Here is a 9,143-nt window from a genome sequence, read left to right on the forward strand (position 1 = left end):
AACTCCATTTTCATGGAGCACACTTTGGCTTCAATTTTCCATTCACTCGATAATGGTTTTGAGCAACTAAATATACCACGTGAATCACAACGCGGCATAGAACACGTTACCACTTTGACCCGTAAAAATCGATGCACGGGTCCCACCTAAATATTAGACCAAAGTTAGGAAAAAAATCTATTTTTTACCTAGATTTTCTAAACCATTTTCCAACAGATGGGTCCTTAGAACACTATCCTAGTTGCCAACCACATGCGACATGGTGAGAGGAAGAGCTGCAAATTCTGCCCAGGCCTTCCCTACTGAAAAGATAGCAGACAGAGGATTAACTGGGACATGATTAATGACAAAATCATTTCGTCCCTTCCAGATGTGCCAAGCTAACCACAACAATTTACAAAAAAATTCCTACCGATGGTGCGAATTGGAGAAACCATCAAAAAGGTCACAGATCCATCTGGCAATGGAAGAGATAAACCTCCCTTGGAACGAAAGATTCAACATACTGCCAAACTAACCAGCCTTTGCCTAGTTACACCTGCATAATAAGTGCTCCACAATCTCCAATTCCTTTGTACACACGAGGCAGAGGCCATCAGAAGCGCACTGTTTTCGAACTAGATTGAGTTTCGTGCCCACCGAATTGTGACACACCCTCCACCAGAAGTGCCAGAGTTTAAATTTCTTCAAACTTGAAAGTTTTTCCAATTTTTTTGACAAATTTGAGAGGATGTTATTTTTTTATTATTGATATATGATATTATGTTGAAAATTCAATAAATTACAGTCATAATAATGAAGGAAAACATACAATATATAATTAGAATAAAGCTTCCGACCCCCAGTGGGGGGTGCTGGGGTCGTCTATGATTGGCCAAAAAAAAAGGTTTTTTTTTTTTTTTCAGCCAATGATGTTGTGACACGTCACTGGGGGTTGTCAGTGGGGGTCACCCCACTGGGGGTCGGAAGCATGACTGATATAATTAATACAAAAAAAATACCAAAAGTTAGTGAGAGAAATTTTAATAAATACACCGGAAATAAAATTTATCAAAAAGCTTGTTTTGGATACACAAAAAATAAGTAACTTGTTGACATAGGCTTATTTTGACAACTTGATTAAAAGTTAATTTTTTGATTTTTTAACCTTTTTAAGTCATATTATCTCTTAATTTTTTACACATTTTTTCAAACCAAAAAAAAAACTCTTAATCTATTTTTCAGAATATTAAGATCACATCATTTCTTTACTTTTTTTTTATTTTTATTTTTTATCATTATTTTTTTTTATTGAGTGATATCCCTCCTTAATTGGTAAGCCACACCAAAATCTCATTTGAGTCAAAAGTTTTATTATCAAATAAAGCTTTTCTTAGAAGCTTAGTGGTACCTGCAGGTCAACAAAAGAAGGAAAAGAGAACGTTTTTTTGTCTCTAATTTGAATCAACACGCAGCAGCAACAAAACAAAACATAGGGCCGAAAGAGAGGGAAAAATAGGGCAAAAACTATAGTTTAAGTCAAGGTTGGATAGTTATTTCTTATCCGAACTTGAATATATTTCAGTGGATTGTTCATATAAACGAGCTCCACGTTTCTATCGGAGTGAATCTTATCGAAATTCTTTGGATTGATTGTTTGAGATATTAACGGAGACTGAAATTTTATCTTTTGTTAATTTTGTTAAAATCATGATAATATAAATATTGTTGATGATCTAAAAATATATCTTAATGATTGTACATATCTCTAGTCGTAAACCAGTGTAACCGCATCTAGTAGAAGTTGATTCAAAATTGGACTTGTAGACGTAGATATTTTTATCGAATCACGTAAATTTAATACTGTTTGGGAAGTAAGTTTATGGGCTTTTTTGGCTATTTTAGCCACAAAAGACAAAATAGGCTATTTTAGCCATAACAAACAAAACATCACATCCAACCCATAATCATTACACTCTTCTCTCACAAAAAAAGTCAAAAAAACCAAAAAGTCAAAAAGTCTTTCCCAAACCAAACTTTTTAACTCAGGTTAAAATAGCCAAAAAAGTCAAAAAGCCAAAAAATCAACCCACTTCCCAAACGGAGGCATTATAACTATTTTTGCGCTTTCAATTTTTCAGCCATATTATTACTTGTTAGTGATTTGTTACCCATTTTCTTATTATACAATGAGAGAAAAATATTAAAAAATTTCCAATACTCTCATGTACGTCTTTTTATGCTAAATAAAAAAATAAATAAATAAATAAACCATATCCAAATCAAGGTATCTAAAACAACCACCAATCTATAAAAAAAAATCTTCAGAATTGAGATTCTTTCTAGTTATGGGAGGGACATGTGAGTCCAACAAGTCTCACAATGAATTGTATGCCTTCGTTGGCATGTCAGATTTTTTAAATTTTAAATTATTTTAATTAAAAAAAATAAAATAATATTTTTAATTTAATAAGATAAAATATCACATCTAATTCATAATTTTTTTATTTTTTCTCTCACAAAAATTAAAAAATTTATTCCAAACAAAACTTTTTAATCTCAAACTAAAATATCTGAAAAATCAAAAAAGCAATTCACATCCCAAACCAACCCTACAATAGTCCTCTTTTATAACTCGACAATGCTACGTAGTTTAAATTTTGTGACTCAAAAGGCCAAAACGACGTCGTTTTGAATACAGAACAACATAAAAATGGCTAAAACGACGTCGTTTTGGCCATTTGAGCCATTTTGAGCCACAAAATTTGAGTTACGAGACATTTTCCTTTATAACTGCTGGTGGGTGTGCTGCGCACGTATCGGAAATGATGCCCATTACAAAAATGTATAATTTTAAAATAGGTGAGTGAGGGAATTAGATATATAATTTTTTATTAATTATATATATATATATTTTTTTTAAAAATATAAAATAGTTAAACGTAACTAAAAAGGTTAAAACCCAAAGAATTATATAAAACTAAAAGATTCTATTTTTTTCTCAACTCTTTTTTTTTTTTTTTTTGTAAAAACTAAAAATCATTTCAAATATATAAGTTTTTTTAACCTAATATTTTATTCAAAAAATTAAAAAGTTGTTAAAATAATCTATTCCTAAACTAACCCACAATTTTTGTTTTAAAAGAAACTCTATTTGTAAGGTCTTTTAAACATTCAAAATTTCGGGTAACTCACAACTCAATGAAAAAATTTAAAATAAAAAAATATTAGTTGAGTTAAATATTAGTTTAACTATAAATTAAATATATATATATATATATATATATAAATAAACAAAAAATAAACTCATTTTGTTTTTTAAATATTAATTTTTTGTACATATTCATTTGTTGAGTTAGAATTCATTGTTTACAAATTTAAAATATGGGCAAAATTCATATCATCCCTTGTGGTTTGAGGTAGGAATACTTTACCTCTTATGATTCAAATATAGCTAGAATGTAGTTTTGGATTAAAGTGATACCGTTAGTTTTTTCATCCAAACTAACGAAAGGTGTGTCACACATATTATTTATTAGAGTGGACTTGATTTTCTGAAAATATAAAGTGAAATTAACACAACAAAAAGACATACTTACCTCCATTTTTTCCAAACTTAAAATTAGATTAAGATGATAATTAAAATAAAATACAGTTAAATATTGATCTAAAATATAAGATATAATTAAATTAAAATATAAAATAAATAATAATTAAGAATTGATTTAAAATATGGCTAGATTAAAATTAGATTAAAAATAGGAGTTATAATAAATAATAATAAATTTATGATTAATTGTGATTTAATTAAATTAATATTAAACATTAGAAATTATGTGTATGTGAGATGAGAGAAAAGAAAATAACAAAAAAAGAAAAAGAAAAAGGGATGCGGTTTGACCGTATTATAGCCATTTCATAGTTATAGTTAACGGAGTTAATGATTACACTTTGGTCCAAAATCATATAGAGATTTTACAATATTTGAATTATAGATGAAGAAAGTGCTCTTGGCTCAAACCATAAAGGAGTAAAATGAATTTTTTTTCTTAAAACAATTATTCTAAATTTTTTTTTTTTAATTTTAAATATCCATTTGTAGTAGAAGAGTCAAAACCGCAATTTTGATAAATGTTAAATAAACTTTTCTTTGTAAATAAATCTTAGTAAACCATAAGATAAGGTAAAGAAATCAATATAAATATAAATATTATCTCAACCAAGAGAAGAAAAAAAGAAAATATAATTATGGCAAAGAAAAAAAATACTTTAAAAGAAAATGTACATCATTAAAAAATTGTAATTTTTTTTAGTGATAGGGGTGTTGTGTACAATAATATTTCACAAAATAAGTATTGGTAATAGTAAAATAAGGTAAAATAACTAAAATTAGTTAATACATAACTATAAGAATGTGTTTAGATCCTTTTTAAATCTCTTACTAAATTTATGATTCAAACATCGCTAAAAGTGTTATTCAAATCTAGAGAAATAGAAAAAATAGTTATTATTATATTAAAAAATAACGGATAAATCACATTCACTACTCTTACACTGTGTTTGGATTGAGTGATTTGGAGAGAAAAGAAAAGAAATAGAGAGAAATGTATTTCTCTTCCTTGTTTGGTTATCTTAAGTGGAGAGAAATGGGGAGAAATAGAGAGAAATGGAGAGAAACTCATTTCTCTCATAACCCTTATTTTCAATCTTCCCAAAAGTGGAGAGATTGGGAGAGAAAAGAAATCCACAAATGTTTATATTTTCATAATACCAATTTTACCCCTGTAAAAATAAAAGAAATAAAATGATTGAAAATATAAAAAGGTTATTTTGGTAATATAACATAAAATAATTTATTTTCTTTTCTCTTAATGAAATCTAACCAAACAAGAAGGAGAGAAATCACAATCATTTCTTTTCTTTTATTTCTTACTTATCCAAACAAAAAGGAGAGAAATTACAATCATTTCTTTTCTTTTCTTTTCTCTTATTACTTAAGTAATCATTTCTTTTCTTTTCTCTCCTAAGTTACCAAACATAGCGTTAAAGTTTAGAAAAAATACAATTAGCGTTACACTTTTGACATAATTAAATTAAATATAATTAGTCCCACATTTTTTACATAATTATACCTATCTTCCTTTTTGTATGGTTAAAGCAATCAAAAGTAATCTCAATAGTAGGTAAATAATGAAATAAAAAAAGATAATATGATAAAATTATTTTTTATTCATATAATTAACGAATTACTCATGATAACCAATTATTGATGATGATGAAAAATGGCTTAAGTATTATGTAAGTTAAAATTTTAAAAGACGTTAGTATAATTATATTAAAAGTATGAGATTAATTGTATATTTTTCAAAGTTTCAATTTATCAAAAATAAATAAATATAATATAAAAAGAGGACTGAGTAATTTTGACAAAACTAATCTATGATGTATGATAACACCATTGGTTCAGAGAGAACCCTCTAAGCCAAAGTCAAAGGCGTAGTAGGAAGTTCAACGACTGAATCAACAACTGTAATCTTATGGATCTTGGATGCACTAGACCTAACCTCACTTGGTCAAACAATAGGCAAGGTTGGGCTAATACTTTAGTCAGGTTGGATCGAGCCCTATGCAACGTGGAATGGAGAACTCAATTCCCTGATGGATTTGTTCGTAACGTCCCTAGAACTTATTCTGATCACTCTCCGATGACGGTCTACACTCAAGGTAAAATTTCTTCCAACCCTTCCACTAGACCTTTTAAGTTTGAAGCAGCCTGGATAACCCATGAGGTCTTCAGGTCTGTTGTTAAGAATAACTAGAACAAATCTAGCCCTGTCCTCATTGATAAACTCCAAAGCATGGCTGTTAAGTTGTCTGATTGGAATAAGGATACCTTTGGTAATATTTTTAGAAGGAAGAGATGGCTGCTTGAGAGAATTGAAGGGATCCAAAAATCTCAATCCCGTGCCTACACTCATGAACTTTACTTGCTCGAAAAAGAGCTTGTGGAACAGTATAATCAAACTCTTTACCAGGTGGAATTACTTTGGTTTCAAATCCAGAGAAAATTGGATTGTCCAAGGGGACCGTAACACTAAATTTTTCCATCTTACCACTTTGATTAAAAGAAGGGAGACTTAGAATTGAAGTCCTTAAGAATGATGATGAGGTTTGGATTGACCAGGCCAATGACCTCAAAAATCTTCTTGTCACTCACTTTAAAATTTTGTTTGGTAATCCTACTACCAACTCTTTGAATCACTAGTTTAATTAAGTTGTCTGCAGTCTATCTAGTAATGATAATATTGAGTTGTCCAAAGTTATTTCTGATGAGGAGGTGAAGAAAGCTGTGAAAAACATTAAAGCTTTCAAAGCTCCTGGAAGGGATGGGTTCCAAGCTATTTTCTTTCATAAGTATTGGGATATTGTTGGCTCTACTGTTTGTTCCTTTATAAAAAATTGCTTTAGCACTAATTCTATCCCTGATGAGATAAATAGGACCCTTATTTCTCTTATTCCAAAAGTGGAGAATCCTGAGAGGGTTAAACAATTTAGACCTATTAGCCTTTATAATGTTACTTACAAAATCATTACCAAAATTGTGGTGGATAGAATTAGACCGCTTCTTGATAAACTTGTGCGACCCAACCAGAGCAATTTTGTACCTGGTAAAAATATTAGTGATAACATCATTATTACTCAAGAAGCCATCCATTCTATGAGATTACGTAAAGGTAAGATGGGTAATATGATTTTGAAAATTGATCTTGAAAAAGTCTATGACAATATCTCTTGGAATTTCTTGAAAGAAACTCTTATTGAATTTAACTTTAATGAGAATTGGGTGGAGTTAATTATGTGTAGTGTGACCTTAGTGCAGATATCTATTTTATGGAATGGAGAAGCACTTGACGAGTTTAGGCCTTTGAAAGTCCTAAGGCAGGGTGACTCCTTATCTCCATACCTTTTTGTTTTGTACATGGAACGGTTGTCTAATATGATAAGCCTTAAGGCAGAGGATAAAAAGTGGAAATGTATCTCTATTGCTAGAAGAGGACCTTGTATCACTCATCTCTTTTTTGCTGATAATTTAATTTTATTTGTTAATGCAGACACTAAAAATTGTACTATTATTACTGAAGTTATGAATGAGTTCAGTTACATATATGGGATCAAGATTAACCTTCAAAAATCAAGACTTTTTGTGTCCCCTAACCTTGTTCCTAGGAAGGCCAAAGACCTCAGTGCAAGATGTGGCATTCCTTTAACATCTGACTTGGGTAAATACTTGGGTGTTCCACTTTTGAATGAAAGAGTGAGTCAAGGACATTTTAACAACATCCTTGAGAAATTACAAAACAAGTTGGCAGGATGGAAAATGAGTGTCCTATCTATGGCAAGAAGAGCTACCCTTGTTCAATCTATTACTGCTGTTTTACCTACTTACACTATCCAAACTATGGAGTTACCTATAAAAGTGTGCAATGATATTGACAAGATTAATAGAAATTTTCTTTGGAGTGATACCCTAGAGAAAAATAAAATTCATTTTGTTAACTAGAATGAGGTTTGTAAAATGAAGAAACATGGCAGCCTTGGCATTAAGAAGGCTAGAGATCATAATCTAGCCTTACTTTCAAAATTGGGATGGAAACTCATTAACAATGAGGGAGGGATGTGGATAAAGGTGTAGAAAGCCAAGTGCTTGAAAGGTAACCACTTCCTATACTGAAAAAAGAATAGTAGAGACTCTCATGTGTAGAGAGGTATATTGAAATCCAGAAGCATCCTAAGAAAAAGTACAAAATGGTCCATTGGTGATGGTACTAGTGTTAACATCTGGAAAGATTGGTGGTGTGGGGAGAAACTTATTGAGGAAGTCATGACCTCCAATTCTCTTACACTGGCCAATACTACTATATCCAAGGTTAGGGATATCATTGATAAGGATAGTGATTGGGATGTAAACATTATTAATCAAACTCTCCTACAAATTGTGGCTGCCTCTATTTTTAAAGAGAAAGCCCCTAAATATAATCCTAACCTGGATCAATTGGTTTGGAAAAAGGGCTCTTGATATTTCATTTTCCACTTCTAGTGCTTATGAGGTGGGTTCAGAGTATGATGGAAAAGAGGGGGATTGGCAATGGTTGTGGAAAAAGAAAGTTCCATAGAAGCTGAAAGGTTTTCTGTGGACTATCTTACATGGAAAATTTCTTACTAACAAAATGAGAATGAAAAGATGCCTTTCAGATAATTCATGTTGCCCCTTTTGTAGTGAATCTGAAGATCTCAACCATCTTTTTAGAGCATGCTTCAAAGCTAAGAGAGTTTGAACTGCTATCTGAAACCAGCATTGGTATCTACAGATGACTTATAAGAACTAGATGCATTGGCTGATCTCTAATGCTAAAACAAATGATAAATTTGGGGCCAAGTCTTCATGGAGTACTATCTTCTTGGTCACATTATGGAAAATCTGGAAAAACAGGAACCTGAAAGTTTTTAAAAATAAATTGTCTAATCAATTTGAGAGTTTGAAATTTATTCTTGATTATTCCACTGAAATTGATCTTGCTTTCAGCATATTTATTATTAATCCTAGACCTCCATTTAGACTAATTAAATGGATTTTCCCTTCTGTAGGTACCATGAAACTGAACACGGATGAAAGCAAATAGAGAAGAGGACCAAATAGGTTTAGAGGTCTCATTCAAAATGAGAAGGGAGCTTGGATTTGCAGCTATTATGGGAGGATGAAAAGTTGCACCAGTCTTGAAGCTGAACTATAGGCGGTGTATAAAGGTCTAACAATCATTATCTAAAAAGGCTTCAACAAAGTGATTATGGAAACAGATACTTAAGAAGTAGTGAAGCTGCTTGTAGAAGGCCCTGGAGAGAAACATCCTTATAGAGGTCTGGTGGAAGATGCGATGATCATATTCAATGGCACCCAATGCACTGGTCAACATGTTTATCGTGAAGAAAACCTATGTGCGGATGCTCTAGCAAAATTGGGAGCTGCACAACCTGGTGACATATTAGTTGTTAATGATCCCCAAGCTGAGATTAGAGAACTATTAGTGGCTGACATGTTGGGGATGGGTAGGGAGAGGCTTAGTCCCATGTTTTTGCTTCATTTCCGATGTATCAAAAAATAAAAA

The 9,143-nt window shown here is 31.1% G+C and overlaps 1 long non-coding RNA gene across 1 annotated transcript; it reads left to right on the forward strand.

Annotated features, from left to right (window-relative positions):
- Positions 1–5,432: 5,432 nt before the first annotated feature.
- LOC114279250 (uncharacterized) lies at positions 5,433–9,143 on the forward strand. The gene is made up of 2 exons (XR_014337270.1): positions 5,433–5,703; positions 8,626–9,143. It is a non-coding gene; the product is annotated as an uncharacterized LOC114279250 (long non-coding RNA).

Source organism: Camellia sinensis, chromosome 8, assembly GCF_055761805.1.
Source record: "Camellia sinensis isolate YWXY chromosome 8, ASM5576180v1, whole genome shotgun sequence".
NCBI lineage: Eukaryota > Viridiplantae > Streptophyta > Magnoliopsida > Ericales > Theaceae > Camellia > Camellia sinensis.